We start from the raw sequence: 17,713 nt of genomic DNA on the forward strand, positions 1-17,713 counted from the left end.
AAAACTACTCCAGCAAGGACCAACCTTGGTTTTACCATTTGCCTCACCACCACCTATGTTTCCCTTCGGAGTCATGCTCTCGAGGGTCATCTTTATTTTAACCCCCGGGCCAGTGCTTCTCTAAGTGTTGTTCCGAACCAGATCCACTTGCGGCGCCACCTCGGAGAAACTTGAGGGCTGGTTTTAGCTGTACATAGTGTTCATCCGGTGTTGCCCTGAGAACGAGATATGTGCAGCTCCTATCGGGATGTCGGCGCATCGGGCGGTCTTGTTGATCTTGTTTTACCTTTGTCGAAATGTCTTGTAACCGGGATTCCGAGTCTGATCGGGTTTTCCTAGGAGAAGGAATGTCCTTCGTTGACCGTGAGAGCTTGTGATGGGCTAAGTTGGGACACCCCTGCAGGGTATAAACTTTCGAGAGCCGTGCCCGCGGTTATGTGGCAGATGGGAATTTGTTAATATCCAGTTGTAGAGAACTTGACACTTGACTTAATTAAAATGCATCAACCGCGTGTGTAGCCGTGATGGTCTCTTTTCGGCGGCGGCCGGGAAGTGAACACGGTTCTTGTATTATGTTTGAACGTAAGTATTTTCATGATCACTTCTTGATCACTTCTAGCTTCACGACCGTTGTGTTGCTTCTCTTCTCGCTCTTATTTGCATATGTTAGCCACCATACATGCTAGTGCTTGCTGCAGCTCCACCTCACTACCCTTTCCTACCCATAAGCTTAAACAGTCTTGATATCGCGGGTGTGAGATTGTTGAGTCCTCGTGAAACACAGATACTTCCAAACAGTTGCAGGTGCCGACAATACCAGTACTGGTGACGCAACCGAGCTCAAGTGGGAGCTCGATGATCAGTAGCGGTGCCCAGTTGGGACGATCGGGGATCTAGCATTTGGGGTTGTCCTCCTTTATTTTGGTTCCGTAGTCGGGCCTTGATTGTATTCTGGATGACGTATGTTTAACTTGTTATTTGTGTGAAGTGCCGATTGTAAGCCAACTCTTTATCCCTTTCTTATTCAGTACATGGGATTGTGTGAAGATTACCTCTCTTGCGACAAACCTACCATGCGGCTATGCCTCTAAGTCATGCCCCGACACGTGGGAGATATAGCCGCATTGTGGGTGTTACAAGTTGGTAATCAGAGCCATCCCCGACTTAGGAGCCCCCTGCTTGATCGAATCGCTGGCGTTGTTGAGTCTAGAACAAAAATGTTTCGAGTCATAGGATTATATATATCGGAGAGTAGGATTCTTTTTACTCCTCAGTCCGTTCTTCGCTCTGGTGAGGCCTCCTCACGTAGATGTTTTGACTTTCCTCTCCTCAAATTTCACTAAAAAAAATTTAGGATCACGCGGGTATCTTGGGATCGTTCCGATATTCTTGTGGCGAGAACATTGTTCTTGGCGCCTCCTGACATTTAGGGGTTGTGGCAGTGTCCCGGGGAGTTGAGCTCCGAGGTGTTGTCGTCACAATTTTATCATTGCAGTTCTGGAATACCTGAGTTTCGCCGACATTGAAAATCTCTTTTATGCAGTTGTTGGTGAGATCACCTCGACGCCACCCAGTACTGGGGCAGGAGTTCGGGAGTATTGCCATAACTCGTATAACGGATGCTTTTCGAAGGTTGAGGTACACGATTTCTGGAGTTTTCTTGGTTATGTGTTGATGGATGGATACAGCTGGATCTAGGGATTGTTAGTTTGGGTGAGATATATTGCGTCCCCTGTATCCCCAACACCTGATTGCATAACCAGAAAGTTTCGGGAGTTTATAAGTGGGAATTCAAGTAGCTCCTAGGATATCTTTCAAACAGACACATGATACGATATGGGATCTATCATATGTTTGTTTCCGGCTTATCCTGCAAGCCAAATCCTTTGTTTTATTTTGGTTGGTGGTATTCGAGTTGCTTCATGTCAACTGTTGATTCCATACCTTTCCTAAGCGGTGTTCTCATATTTCTATGGGAGTGCTAATATCATCGAGGTTGCCATGCTAATTCTTTCCAACCGACGTGCCTCTCTTCGAGTGGATCCGATCATTTCAACATTCGCAAGATCACCTCTCAGTTTTCCCAACGTTGTTTTCTTCATCCGTCCCAAGTTGTCTTTGTTTCCCCCGCCCTCCCACCCTTTTTCTTCAAGGACTTAGATTTCTTAATCAATTATCCATCTTATAGATGGGAAGTCTCTCCATTCTTTTCCGTCAATGTTCTTATCCGGTGATTCTCAGGAAGATACTAACGGAGTCTTAACTTCATCATTATTCATTCTCTTTCTTCTCCAGTGGATTAAATTCAAGCTTTGTCGATCATATCTTTTCCTCGTTTCATATGTTTTTCTCGTACCGGTGCACCTCTTAATCATCCACTTCTCGCTATTCAATTGTTCCGGAGTGATGAAGATATCTCAGAAGATTCAAGTTTCCATTCTCAATTCACTCAAGTTCTTTTGAGGATGCTATCTCATTCAAGCCATTTAATTCAACCGGTGCGGTCTCTCTTTTCAAGCAATCGTTCAACGGTGCTTCTTTTGAGTGGGCCCTAACCCACAGGTCTTTTCCCAGGATCTTACCTGACTCTTCTAATTTTCCCGGAGCTTCTAAAATTCTTTTCAAAGTTTGACGTAAGAATGGGTTATCATCAGTCATATGTCTTTCTCCAAGATCTTTCAAATTCTTTTCATCGTTGTTCAACCTTTCCAATTTTCATTCTGGAGTGCCTCAACAATTCATGGTGGTGTTTCTCATCGTCATTCTCAACATTTGAAGACCGAAGAAGAGTTTCCTTTAAATCTTGCTCCATTCTCTTCAAGATTCATGGTTCTAGCTTGATGCCATCCTCTCATAATTGTTTTTGATTGTGAGAATTCTTTTCACCCATCCGGAGCATTTCAGGAGTCTTTTTAGTTTGATTCTCCGGAGCCCATCATCTCAGAATTATTCATTCAAGCCTTCAGCTCTCGTTCTCCAAATCATACCGGTGCATCATTCAAGTATTATCTAATCAGCTCGGGATCTCCGCGTTCACTTGTATCTAAATTCTCTCAAGTATCTTCATTCATTTTCTAATTCCTCCCGGTGTTTCTTTATCTTTTCTTCGTTCATTTTCAATTCTTACGGTGGTTCGTTTAGAGTTCTCTTCCTTCGTTATAATATAGATTCATTCGTTCTTTCCAATCCTACCGGTGGTTCATTGAAGACCTTCCCAAGTTTGCGCCATATCTATCTTAATCCTTTCTACGAGAATAAGTAGTATGCCAAATCTGTTGCTTATCATCAATTTAAATTGGTGAAGGATACGCATAATGTAATTCTTATTCTTCTTTCACACAAGTGATTAATTCCTTCCTTCGGAGTTTGTTTATGATGAATAAATTCTCGGTTTCAATTGTTTCATCTTTTCTTTTCCCGGAGTTCCAAGCTCTCATCATCACGAAGATCCATCTAAATCATTGCAAGGCTTCACCTTGTGTTTTCAACTTCTCTTTCTTTCTATCATCCTTTATTACCGGAGTTCTCCATGGAGGTTCAACATGGTGGCTCATCAAGAATTCTTTTCATTCTTCAATTGTTCTTCAAGAATTCTCTCAAAGTTATGATCCGCCAAGCTATACTCAAAATTAAACAGGGTGCTCAACACATGTTTGTTTTGAGGAGTTCAAGTATTCTTCATCTTACATTCCGAAGTGCAATTTTTCCTACCTTATCTTTTGAGGTGGTGTTTGATACGTCCATTTTGCATCATGCTTTTATATCGATATTTATTGCATTATGGGCTGTTATTACACATTATGTCACCATACATATGCCTATTCTCTCTTATTTTACAAGGTTTACATAAGGAGGGAGAATGCCGGCAGTTGGAATTCTGGGCTGGAAAAGGAGCAAATATTAGAGACCTATTCTGCACAACCCCAAAAGTCCTGAAACTCGACGAAAGTCATTTTTGGAAATAATAAAAAATACTGAGCGGAAGAAATACGTCAGGGGGGCCACCATCTGTCCACGAGGGTTGGGGGCGTGCCCCCCTGCCTCGTGGGCCCCCTGTTGGCTCTCCGGTGGCCATCTTCTTCTAGAAGAAGTCTTTCGTCCAGGAAAAAATCAAAAGCAACCTTTCAGGACGAGACTCCGCCGCCATGAGGCGGAACCTTGGCGGAACCAATCTAGGGCTCCGGTAGAGCTGTTCTGGCGGAGACACTTCCCTCCGGGAGGGGGAAATCATCGCCATTGTCATCACCAATGCTCCTCTCATCGGGAGAGGGCAATCTCCATCAACATCTTCACCAGCACCATCTCCTCTCAAAACCCTAGTTCATCTCTTGTATCCAATTCTTGTCTCCAAGTCTGGGATTGGTACTAGTAGGTTGCTAGTAGTGTTGATTACTCCTTGTAGTTGATGCTAGTTGGTTTATTTACTGGAAGATCATATGTTCAGGTCTTTTATGCATATTAATACCCCTCTGATTATGAACATGAATATGCTTTGTGGATAGTTAGGTTTGTTCCTGAGGACATGGGAGAAGTCTTGCTATTAGTAGTCATGTGAATTTGGTATTCGTTCGATATTTTGATGAGATGTATGTTGTCTATCCTCTAGTGGTGTTATGTGAACGTCGACTACATAACACTTCACCATTATTTGGGCCTAGAGGAGGGCATTGGGAAGTAATAAGTAGATGATGGGTTGCTAGAGTGACAGAAGCTTAAACCCTAGTTTATGCGTTGCTTCGTAAGGGGCTGATTTGGATCCATATGTTTCATGCTATGGTTAGGTTTACCTTAATACTTTTGTTGTAGTTGCGGATGCTTGCAATAGAGGTTAATTATAAGTGGGATGATTGTTCAAGTAAGAACAGCACCCAAGCACCGGTCCACCCACATATCAAATTATCAAAGTACCGAACGCGAATCATATGAACGTGATGAAAACTAGCTTGACGATAATTCCCATGTGTCCTTGTGAGCGCTTTTCTCTATATAAGAGTTTGTCTAGGCTTGTCCTTTGCTAAAAAAGGATTGGGCCACCTTGCTGCACTTTATTTACTTTTGTTACTTGTTGCTCGTTACAAATTATCTTATCACAAAACTATCTGTTACCTATTATTTCAGTGCTTGCAGAGAAAACCTTGCTGAAAACCGCTTATCATTTCCTTCTGCTCCTCGTTGGGTTCGACACTCTTACTTATCGAAAGGACTACGATAGATCCCCTATACTTGTGGGTCATCAAGACTCTTTTCTGGCGCCGTTGCCGGGGAGTGAAGCGCTTTTGGTAGGTAGAATTTGGTATGGAAAAATTTATATAGTGTGCTGAAATTTACTGTCACTTGTTACTATGGAAAGTAATCCTCTGAGGGGCTTGTTCGGGGTATCTTTACCCCGACCAGTAGAGGAAAGAGTTGCTCCTCAACCTACTGAACCTACTGAAAATGAAAATGTTCTCTTTGAGATTCCTTCGGGTATGTTAGAAAAACTGCTAGATAATCCTTTTGCAGGAGATTGAACAAAGCATCCTGATGAGCACCTAATATATGTGGATGAAGTTTGTGGATTATTTAAGCTTGCAGGTGTACCCGGTGATGTTGTTAAGAGGAAGGTCTTCCCTTTATCTTTGAAGGGAGACGCATCGACATGGTATAGGCTATGTGATGATACGGGATCATGGAACTACAAACGATTGAACTTGGAATGTCATCAGAAATTTTATCCTATGCATCTTGTTCATCGTGATCGCAATTATATATATAATTTTTGGCCTCGCGAGGGAGAAAGCATCGCTCAAGCTTGGGGGAGGCTTAAATCAATGTTATATTCATGCCCAATCATGAGCTCTCAAGAGAAATAATTATTCAAAGTTTTTATGCTCGGCTTTCTGATAACAATCGCACCATGCTCGATACTTCTTGTGCTGGCTCTTTTATGATGAAGACTATTGAATTCAAATGGAATTTATTGGATAGAATTAAACGCAACTCTGAAGATTGGGATCTCGACGAAGGTAAGCAGTCAGGTATGACACCTAAGTTTGATTGTGTTAAATCTTTTATCGATACCGATGTTTTCCGTAAATTTAGCACTAAATATGGACTTGACTCTGAGATAGTAGCTTCTTTCTGTGAATCTTTTGCTACTTATGTTGATCTCCCCAAGGAGAAGTGGTTTAAATATCATCCTCCCATAGAAGTAAAGTAGATGCACCTATTAAAGTTGAAGAAAAGACTATCACTTATAATGATCCTGTTGTTCCTACTTCTTATGTTGAGAAACCACCTTTCCCTGTTAGAATAAAGGATCATCCTAAAGCTTCAATTGTGGTTCGTAAAAGCAATATTAGAACTTATACACCTCCTGAGAAGATTAAAGTTGAACCTAATATTGCTATTGTTAAAGATCTCTTGTCTGATAATATTGATGGGCATGTTATTTATTTCTGCGAGGAAACTGCTAGAATTGCCAAACCTTGTGCTAAAGATAAACATAGACCTGTGGTAGGCATGCCTGTTATTCTGTTAAAATAGGAGATCATTGTTATCATGGCTTATGTGATATGGGTGCTAGTGCTAGTGCAATACCTTTTGATTTATACAAAGAAATTATGCATGATATTGCACCTGCTGAGTTGGAAGATATTGATGTCACAATTAAACTTGCCAATAGAGATACTATTTCACCAATGGGAATTGTTAGAGATGTTGATGTCTTGTGCCGGAAAACTAAATATCCTGCTGATTTTCTTTTTCTTGGTTCCCCACAAGATAGCTTCTGTCCCATTATATTTGGTAGACCCTTCTTGAACACCGTTAATGCTAGGATCGACTACGAAAAGGATGTTGTTACTATTGGTTTGGGTGATATGTCTCATGAGTTTAACTTCTCTAAATTTCGTAGAAAACACCGTGAAGAAGAATTACCTAGTAAGGATGAAATTATTGGTCTTGCTTCTATTGTCGTACCTCCTAGTGATCCTTTAGAACAATATTTGCTAGACCATGAAAATGATATGTTTATGAATGAAATAAGGGAAATAGATGAAGTATTCTTTAAACAGGAACCCATTCTGAAACACAATTTGCCTGTTGAAATCCTAGGGGATCCTCCTCCACCCAAGGGTGATCCCGTGTTTGAGCTTAAACCGTTGCCTGATACTCTTAAATATGCTTATCTTGCTGAGAAAAAGATATATCCTGTTATTATTAGTGCTAACCTTTCAGAGCATGAAGAAGAGAGATTATTGAAAACTCTGAAGAAGCACCGTGCTTCTATTGGATATACTCTTGATGATCTTAAGGGCATTAGTCCCACTCTAGGTCAACATAAAATAAATTTGGAAGAAGATGCCAAACTAGTTCGTGATCATCAACGATGGCTGAATCCTAAGATGAAGGAAGTGGTAAGAAAGGAAATACTAAAGCTCCTTGAGGCAGGTATAATTTTTCCCGTTGTTGATAGTCAGTGGGTAAGTCATGTCCATTGTGTCCCTAAGAAGGGAGGTATTACCGTCGTTCCTAATGATAAAGATGAATTGATTCCGCAAAGAATTATTACAGGTTATAGGATGGTAATTGATTTCCGCAAATTAAATAAGGCTACTAAGAAAGATCATTACCCCTTACCTTTTATCGATCAAATGCTAGAAAGATTATCCAAACATACACATTTTTGCTTTCTAGATGGTTATTCCGGTTCCTCTCAAATACCTGTGTCCGCCAATGATCAATCAAAGACTACTTTTACTTGCCCTTTTGGTAATTTTGCTTATAGACGTATGCCTTTTGGTTTATGTAATGCACCTACTACCTTTCAAAGATGCATGATGGCTATATTCTCTGACTTTTGTGAAAAGATTTGTTAGGTTTTCATGGACGATTTCTCCGTCTAGGGATCCTCTTTTGATGATTGCTTGAGCAACCTTGATCGAGTTTTGCAGAGATGTGAAGAAACTAATCTTGTCTTGAATTGGGAAAAGTGCCACTTTATGGTTAATGAAGGTATTATCTTGGGGCATAAAGTTTCTGAAAGAGGTATTGAGGTTGATAAGGCCAAGGTTGATGCTATTGAAAAGATGCCATGTCCCAAGGACATCAAAGGTATAAGAAGTTTCCTTGGTCACGCCGGATTTTATAGGAGGTTCATTACGGACTTCTCAAAAATTTCTCGGCCTCTGACTAATTTATTAGAAAAAGATATACCATTTGTTTTTGATGATGATTGTGTAGAAGCATTTGAAATACTTAAGAAAGCATTGATCTCTGCACCTATTGTTCAGCCACCTGATTGGAATTTACCCTTTGAAATTATGTGTGATGCTAGTGATTATGCTGTAGGTGCTGTTCTAGGGCAAAGAGTTGATAAGAAATTAAATGGTATTCGACATGCTAGTAAAACTCTAGACAATGCTTAGAGAAACTACGCTACTACTGAAAAAGAACTCTTAGCTGTTGTATTTGCTTGTGATTAGTTCAGACCTTATATTGTTGATTCTAAAGTAACTATTCACATGGATCATGCTGCTATTAAATATCTTATGGAAAAGAAAGATGCTAAACCTAGACTTATTAGATGGGTTCTCTTGCTACAAGAATTTGATTTGCATATTGTTGATAGAAAGGGAGCTGAGAACCCCGTTGCAGACAACTTGTCTAGGTTAGAAAATGTTCTTGATGACCCACTACCTATTGATGATAGCATTCCTGATGAGCAATTAAATGTCATAAATGCTTCTCTTACTGCTCCATGGTATGCTGATTATGCTAACTACATTGTTGCTAAATTTAAACCACCTAGTTTCACATGCCAGCAAAAGAAAAAGTTTTTCTATGATTTGAGACACTACTTTTGGGACGACCCACATCTTTATAAAGAAGGAGTAGATGGTGTTATTAGACATTGTGTACCTGAGCATGAACATGATCAGATCCTACGCAAGTGTCACTCCGAAGCTTATGGAGGACACCACGCTGGAGATAGAACTGCACATAAGGTATTGCAATCCGGTTTTTATTGGCCTACTCTCTTCAAGGATGCCCGTAAGTTTGTCCTATCTTGTGATGAATGTTAAAGAATTGGTAATATTAGTAGACGTCAAGAAATGCCTATGAACTATTCACTTGTTATTGAACCATTTGATGTTTGGGGCTTTGATTATATGGGACCTTTTCCTGCCTCTAATGGATATACACATATTTTAGTTGTTGTCGATTACGTTACTAAGTGTGTAGAAGCTATTCCAACTAGTAGTGCTGATCATAACACTTCTATTAAAATGCTTAAAGAATTTATGTTTCCAAGGTTTGGAGTCCCTAGATATTTAATGACTGATGGTGGTTCACATTTTATTCATGGTGCTTTCCGTAAAATGCTTGCTAAATAAGATGTTAATCATAGAATTGCATCTCCTTATCACCCACAGTCTAGTGGTCAAGTAGAATTGAGCAGTAGAGAGCTCAAATTAATTTTGCAAAAGACTGTCAATAGATCTAGAAAGAATTGGTCCAAGAAACTTGATGATGCATTATGGGCCTATAGAACTGCATATAAAAACCCTATGGGTATGTCTCCATATAAAATGGTTTATGGAAAAGCATGTCACTTACCTCTCGAACTAGAACATAAGGCTTATTGGGCTATTAAAGAGCTCAACTATGATTTCAAACTTGCCAGTGAGAAGAGGTTATTTGATATTAGCTCACTTGATGAATGGAGAACCCAAGCTTATGAAAATGCCAAGTTGTTTAAAGAAAATGTTAAAAGATGGCATGACAAAAGAATACAAAAGCGTGAGTTTAATGTAGGTGATTATGTATTGTTATACAACTCTCGTTTAAGATTTTTTGCAGGAAAACTTCTCTCTAAATGGGAAGGTCCTTACGTTATCGAGGAGGTCTATCGTTCCGGTGCCATAAAAATCAACAACTTCGAAGGTACAAATCCGAAGGTGGTGAACGGTCAAAGAATTAAACATTATATCTCAGGTAATCCCATAAATGTTGAAACCAATGTTATTGAAATCGTAACCCCGGAGGAATACATAAGGGACACTTTCCGGAACGTTTCAGACTCCGAAAAGGAATATGTATGTGGTACGGTAAGTAAACCGACTCCAAAACAGTTCTAAAGGCAATATTTCTCCGTTTTGGAATATTTAGAAAAATAGAAAAATAAGAAGTAGTCCGGGAAGGACACGAGGGCCCCACGAGGGTGGAGGGCGCGCCCTACCCCCTGGGCGCGACCCCTAACTCGTGGGCACCTCGTGTGCTCTCCGGACTCCGTTTTCTTGCACGATACGTATTTTGGTCGGTAAAAAATCATTATATAATCTCCCGAAGGTTTTGACTCCTGTATCACACAATTATCCTCTGTTCTTGTTTTTAGTTGTTTTTCTGACAGATCTAGATTATCATGACATCTCCAAGTGTCCCCAAGGACAAGTTCTTCGAGAAGGTCATCAACCCTTACCTCGTGGAGGTGCTGCGACACCCTCAAGCCATTGAGATGCGTGATGGGTTGCTGCACATCCACGATGTAGAGGGACCGAAGGGGACCGGAAGCATGGAGAAGAGGCTCGAAGCAATGGAGCAACAAGTTTTCAAGTACAAGGGGATGGTGGAACGTGGACTCAACTCCAACCACATGATGATCGCGGAGTTCACCAACAACCACAAGCTGGATGCCGACAACATCGGGGAGACCATCTTCAAGCTTCACGAGAAGATCGAGCACCTTCAAGCCCAAATCTATGACCTGCAAAACCAAAACTGTGAGTATGAATATAGATTCAAAAGGATGAGTTTGGCTGCAGATTTGAGGATCCCGGAGACTCGATCATCCTTCTATGATGGTGGGCCTATGCCTTGGAAGATGGACGACAAGCCCGCATCATCAACACCACCACCACCTTCTTCACCAGGAAAGGAGATATAATCACATGGGTATGGGCACTCCCCTTGGCAACTGCCAAGCTTGGGGGAGGTACCCTGGTATCGTATCACCATCCCACTCCTATCTTTACCATTTTTCTTAGTTTGATCCTTTTAGTAGTATCTTGATCTAGTAGAATAAAGTCTTGGCATGATCTAGTTTTGAGTTTTGCTTTATGATCCCTCTTTGTAATCAAGTCCGTGAGCTATATAATAAAGATTAGTGTTGAGTCAAGGGCTTGATTATTTTGCCATGATCTTGAGTGAATAAAAAAAGAATAAAAAGAAACAAAGAGATCATATTGATCTTATTGAGAGTAATGACTTCACATAGAAAGAGTATGATGATTAAAAGTTGTTGGGAGTTGGAAAACATTAGCTTTGGTCAGTGTTGCAATTAATAGGAAGCAATAAAGAAAGAGAGGTTTCACATATAAATATACTATCTTGGACATCTTTTATGATTGGGAGCACTCATTAAAATATGACATGCTAAAGAGTTGACGTTGGACAAGGAAGACAACGTAATGGGTTATGTTTTCTTATATCTGAGATAAAGTATATTTTTATGGATCATCCAACATGTTGACCTTGCCTTTCCCCCTCATGCTAGCCAAATTCTTTGCACCAAGTAGAGATACTACTTGTGCTTCCAAAAACCCTTAAACCCAGTTTTGCCATGAGAGTCCACCATATCTACCTATGGATTGAGTAAGATCCTTCAAGTAAGTTGTCATCGGTGCAAGCAATAAAAATTGCTCTCTAATTATGTATGGTTGATTGGTGTGGAGGAAATAAGCTTTGTACGATCTTGTGATGTGGAAGAAATAAATGCGACAGACTGCATAATAAAGGTTCATATCATAAGTGGCAATATAAAGTGACGTTCTTTCACACTAAGATTTTGTGCATCCTACCCTGAAAGCGCATGGCAACCTCTGCTTCCCTCTGCGAAGGGCCTATCTGTGACTATCATCTTCTACCTTATGCAAGAGTCATGGTGATCTTCACCTTTCCTTTTTACATTTTATCCTTTGGCAAGCATAGGGTGTTGGAAAGATCCTGATAGATATACCTAATTGGATGTAAGTCAGCATGAGTTATTATTGTTGACATTACCCTTGAGGTAAAAGGTTGGGAGGCAAAACTATAAGCCCCTATCTTTCTCTGTGTCCGATTAAAACTCCATAACCACAAGTATTGCGTGAGTGTTAGCAATTATGAAAGACTAAATGATAGTTGAGTATGTGGACTTGCTAGAAAGCTCTGACATAGACTCTTTCTGATGTTATGATAAATTGCAATTGCTTCAGTGACTAAGATTATAGTTTGTTAGTTCTCAATAAAGTTTTTGATTCATACTTTTGCATTGTGAATAGATTATTACTTGAGCATAAGAAATCATATGACAATATCCATATATGTTGCTGTTATGAAAATAATCATGATGCCCTCATGTCCGTAGTTTATTTTATCGACACCTCTACCTCTAAACATGTGGACATATTTATCGTTATCGGCTTCCGCTTGAGGACAAGCGAGGTCTAAGCTTGGGGGAGTTGATACGTCCATTTTGCATCATGCTTATATATTAATATTTATTGCATTATGGGTTGTTATTACACATTATGTCACAATACTTATGCCTATTCTCTCTTATTTTACAAGGTTTACATAAGGAGGGAGAATGCCGGCAGTTGGAATTCTAGGCTGGAAAAGGAGCAAATATTAGAGACCTATTCTGCACAACTCCAAAAGTCCTGAAACTCCACGAAAGTCATTTTTGGAAATAATAAAAAATACTGAGCGGAAGAAATACGTCAGGGGGGCCACCACCTGTCCACGAGGGTGGGGGGCGCGCCCTACCCCCCAGGGCGCGCCCCCCTGCCTCGTGGGCCCCCTGTTGGCTCTCCGGTGGCCATCTTCTGCTATATGAAGTCTTTCGTCTAGGAAAAAATCATAAGCAACCTTTCAGGACGAGACTCTGCCGCCACGAGGCGGAACCTTGGCGGAACCAATCGAGGGCTCTGGCAGAGCTGTTCTGCCGGGGACACTTCCCTCCGGGAGGGGGAAATCATCGCCATCATCATCACCAACTCTCCTCTCATCGGGAGAGGGCAATCTCCATCAACATCTTCACCAGCACCATCTCCTCTCAAAACCCTAGTTCATCTCTTGTATCCAATTCTTGTCTCCAAGTCCGGGATTGGTACTAGTAGGTTGCTAGTAGTGTTGATTACTCCTTGTAGTTGATGCTAGTTGGTTTATTTGGTGGAAGATCATATGTTCGGATCCTTTATGCATATTAATACCCCTCTGATTATGAACATGAATATGCTTTGTGAGTAGTTACGTTTGTTCCTGAGGACATGGGAGAAGTTTTGCTATTAGTAGTCATGTGAATTTGGTATTCGTTCGATATTTTGATGAGATGTATGTTGTATATCCTCTAGTGGTGTTATGTGAACGTCGACTACATAACACTTCACCATTATTTGGGCCTAGAGGAGGGCATTGGGAAGTAATAAGTAGATGATGGGTTGCTAGAGTGATAGAAGCTTAAACCCTAGTTTATGCGTTGCTTCGTAAGGGGCTGATTTGGATCCATATGTTTCATGCTATGGTTAGGTTTACCTTAATACTTTTGTTGTAGTTGCGGATGCTTGCAATAGAGGTTAATCATAAGTGGGATGCTTGTTCAAGTAAGAACAGCACCCAAGCACCAGTCCACCCACATATCAAATTATCAAAGTACCGAACGCGAATCATATGAACGTGATGAAAACTAGCTTGATGATAATTCCCATGTGTCCTCGGGAGCGCTTTTCTCTATATAAGAATTTGTCCAGGCTTGTCCTTTGCTACAAAAAGGATTGGGACACCTTGCTGCACTGTATTTACTTTTGTTACTTGTTGCTCGTTACAAATTATCTTATGACAAAACTATCTGTTACTTATTATTTCAGTGCTTGCAGAGAAAACCTTGCTGAAAACCGCTTGTCATTTCCTTCTTCTCCTCGTTGGGTTCGACACTCTTACTTATTGAAAGGACTACGATAGATCCCCTATACTTGTGGGTCATCAGTGTTATGTCATTTTGAAAGTTTCCTTCATGTTTCATGATTGACAAGTTGTCCGGAATGACATATTTTAAACCCATCATTTTCCTCCTTGGAGCTATCTTGGGTTAGATTTCACCTAAAGCCTTCCCTAAGGAATGTTGCTTATTGTGGTGTCTATCAATGATCCAAGTTTTTCACCTATCCTCTCGGTAAAAGTAGTTGTCATCTCCTTATTGACCTCAATCCAATCTTTTGTTTCCGTAGTGGCAGAATTTCGCCTCAATTTTGAGAAGTTTTCCATAAGCCCACTACAAGTTTATGCGTTTTGTTGTTGGTTTTCCAACAACTCCGTTATAACCTTCTTGGAAGGGTGCTCTTCAAGCTCTTTTGTGCCAGAAGTTGCATTTTCTTCTCCATTCGTTCATTCCAATGATCTATCTTCTATTCTTTCTTCCGGAGGCATTGTGACGTTGCTCTCTTCACTCATCATCTTGATTTGTGAGGATCGTGTTCTTTTCATGATTATCCATTTAACCGGAGTGTTGTGTCATCTCTTCAAGTTCTTTTCATCTAATCAAGTTTTCCTTCTTCTTTCAGTCGGAGTGCTGCCCAAATTATATCAATCTTATTCCTTCTCTATCTAGTTTTAACCGGAGTGGTTTCAATATCTATCTTATCACTAAACCTATTGGTTCTCGTTGTATCCCTTGTTCCTCTTTTCTAACGGAGTGTTTTCAACTTTGTTCATCTTTGTTGTTTTCTTTCTTTCATTTTGCTCAACCTCTCAGGGTTCATGGTTTCACTCGTTTGTCGAAGAAGCAACTTAGCTTACCTCTTATCTTCCTCTTCCTTTTCCCTCCGGTGCCATCCTAGATCTCGGGACGAGATCGTCTCGTAGTGGTGGAGTGTTGTAACGCCCCGGATACAACTTTCCATAATGGTAACTCCAACTCTTGCCATTTCCGGCTATGTGATATGATTTTTCCTTCGTGGTTGGGTTTTTGTCTTTTGTTTTGCATTGTGTTCATGTCATGCATTTCATCATGTCATCATACGCATTGCATCCGCATGTTTTCTTAAAACTCGTAGTCATTCGTAGTTGCCGCGTCCCCCTGCCTTTGTTGACTGTTTCGAGACCAACCACACTTGCAATCATGCTCTTCGTTTCTCTCTTGTCTTCTCCGGGGCCTTTTGTCAGACACTTTGTCTTTGTCGACCCCTCTCAGACCACCGCTCGCGCGTGTCCGAAAGCTGTACCGAACCCGGCCCGGGTTGTTATTACCGATGGGTCCGGATCATCCCCTAACATCCCTAAATCATCATCGGTTTTTTGTTGGACTCTACTAAGCTATTTATTCTCGACCGTGCGATTACGATCGGAGGGATGATATACCCCTAAGTCAAACCCACCTACTATATATATCTAGGCAAACCACCTAATTTCTAGGGATCCTACCCTAGCGCCGCCACCACTCTGTTTCGGGATCCCCCCAGATCGTATCCATCCAATCCCACCAACCAGCGCAACCATCTCCTTCCTCGATCGTCCACGATCCCACCAACTAGCTGTCCCCCTTCAAATTTGCCCGCCGTTGTTGGCTCCCTTCCCGCTCAACATTTGGGAAGAGGACCAGGGCCTATATAAGTAGAGCTAGCCACCACAGTAGGGGCGTCTCATCTTAGCTTGATCCAATCTGATCGAGAGCCTACCCTAGCCACAAGAACACCTCAACCTCAGGAGGTTGTTCTTCCCTCTGTACTGTTCATCATCAGCCCAAGAGGCAATCCACCACCACCACACTGGAGTAGGGTATTACACCACAACGGTGGCCCGAACCAATATAAATCTCGTGTCTTTCTGTGTTGCGAGTTCATCGAGTTCGTCCGCGAGATCTTAGCGAGCTAGGGCGTAGATCGGTAGGAGGGAAAGTCTTCGTGCGCACCCCAGAGTTTGAACCTTAAGGGTTTGCCGTAACCCCACATCCGACAGGGCCAAGCCATCATCGTGTTCCACTCATTGGAATTGGCGGCGAGCGCCGGACGGATCTTGTCCAGCATCTCCTGATTGACCACCGTCGACCGCTCGAGGGCGGGCTCGAAGGCCGATGGGGATTCGGCCGCGGCGCCGGATTTCCCCTTCTTCTTCTTCCTCGTCAACCCCGGTGCCATGTCGACTGGGGAGGGCCGGAGTCAGCGCCAGAGCCGAGAAGGTGGAGGAGCCAAGGGAGCGCATGACAAGCAATGAAGACGAAGCTGAGTTAGCGACAACGACCGCCAAGCCCGGCGAATATCAAGGCTGCGTGGGGAAGTGGGGTCGCCACGCCCCATCAATCGCCACACGTCGACCGAGGCCGTAGGCGGTTGGGGCCCATGGTGCTCCGCCGTTGCCCTTTGGCTTTGCCTTGACGCCAAGTTCGAGCGCGCCTTGGGCCCGGGGGTTACTGTCGGCGTCCTGGGAACGGGGGTGCCCAAACTTGCCTGCCTGCGGCCCATGGCGTGGCTCCATTGACAGCCCGGTATGGCCCAGCTTCAGCAACAACAACCCAAGACCCTCGCGAGGGGCCAAGCCTCACGAGGCGGACGGCACCAAGACCTCCTTGAGGGGCGGCCTCACTAGGCTGGCCGCCGAGGAGCAGAGATATCTATGCAAGATGCACCTCGTGAGGTTCATATGACGTGAGCCATGACGACCAAGGCCAGGCAGGCGCTAGCGGGCGCTGAGTACGAGTTTCCTCTTTGGGGCTAAGGAGGCAAGCGTAGGTGCAGGGTCCCGAGGAATCAGCTAAAGGTTTCCATACCGGTGCAACGAGACCAAGACCGCCAGAACGACACGACGGAGGTCATCGCGGAGCCCACCATGGTGTCACCACCGGAACCTTTTGCAGGAGAAGACTACTTTTGTCAGGACAGCTTGTACTAGTTGTCCCCCTTTAAATTTGGCCGTTGTAGGGTCCCTTCCTGCCTACATTTGGGAAGAGGACCAAGGCCACTATAAATAGGACTTCGCCACCACCAAAGAGGAGGACGGATCATTTCCTCCCAAACCTCCTCACCAGCTCATCGAGCTCAAGAACACCTCACCTCCTAAGGCTGTTCATCCACTGTACTAGTTCATCCTCAGCCCCTCGAGGCAATCCACCACAAAGCTGGAGTAGGGTATTACACCGCAAGGTGGCCCGAACCAGGATAAAACTGATGTGTCCCTTGTCCCTTGGGTTCGTCGAGCTAGGTTGTGGAATCGTTGAGCAGGCAGACTAGGAAGAGGGAGTTCTTCGCACACACCCCAGTGTTCGAACCTCTCAAGGGTCTGCGGAACCCCGAATCCGACAGCCTTCTTCAAGATCTTGAAGAACGGCAAGACGCGCTCGGCAGACTTGGAGATGAATCTGCTAAGCGCGGCAACTCACCTTGTCAAACGCATCACATCCTTAACTGTCTTAGGTTCCTGAATCTGATCGATAGCCTTGAGCTTGTCGGGGTTGGCCTCTATCCCATGATGGGACACAAAGAACCCAAGTAGCTTACCAGAGGGAACGCCAAACACGCACTTCTCCGTGTTCAGCTTCAAGTTGATCTTGCGCAGATTAGCAAATGTCTCTTCTAAATCCTGGATGAGGGTTGATCTGTCCCTTGGTCTTGACCACAATATCATCCATATAAGATTCAATGTTCCTGTGCAACTGTGATTCAAAACCAATATGGACTGCTCTTGCAAAAGTGGACCCGAC

The sequence above is a fragment of the Aegilops tauschii genome, chromosome 7, assembly GCF_002575655.3.
Source record: "Aegilops tauschii subsp. strangulata cultivar AL8/78 chromosome 7, Aet v6.0, whole genome shotgun sequence".
NCBI classification, from domain to species: domain Eukaryota; kingdom Viridiplantae; phylum Streptophyta; class Magnoliopsida; order Poales; family Poaceae; genus Aegilops; species Aegilops tauschii.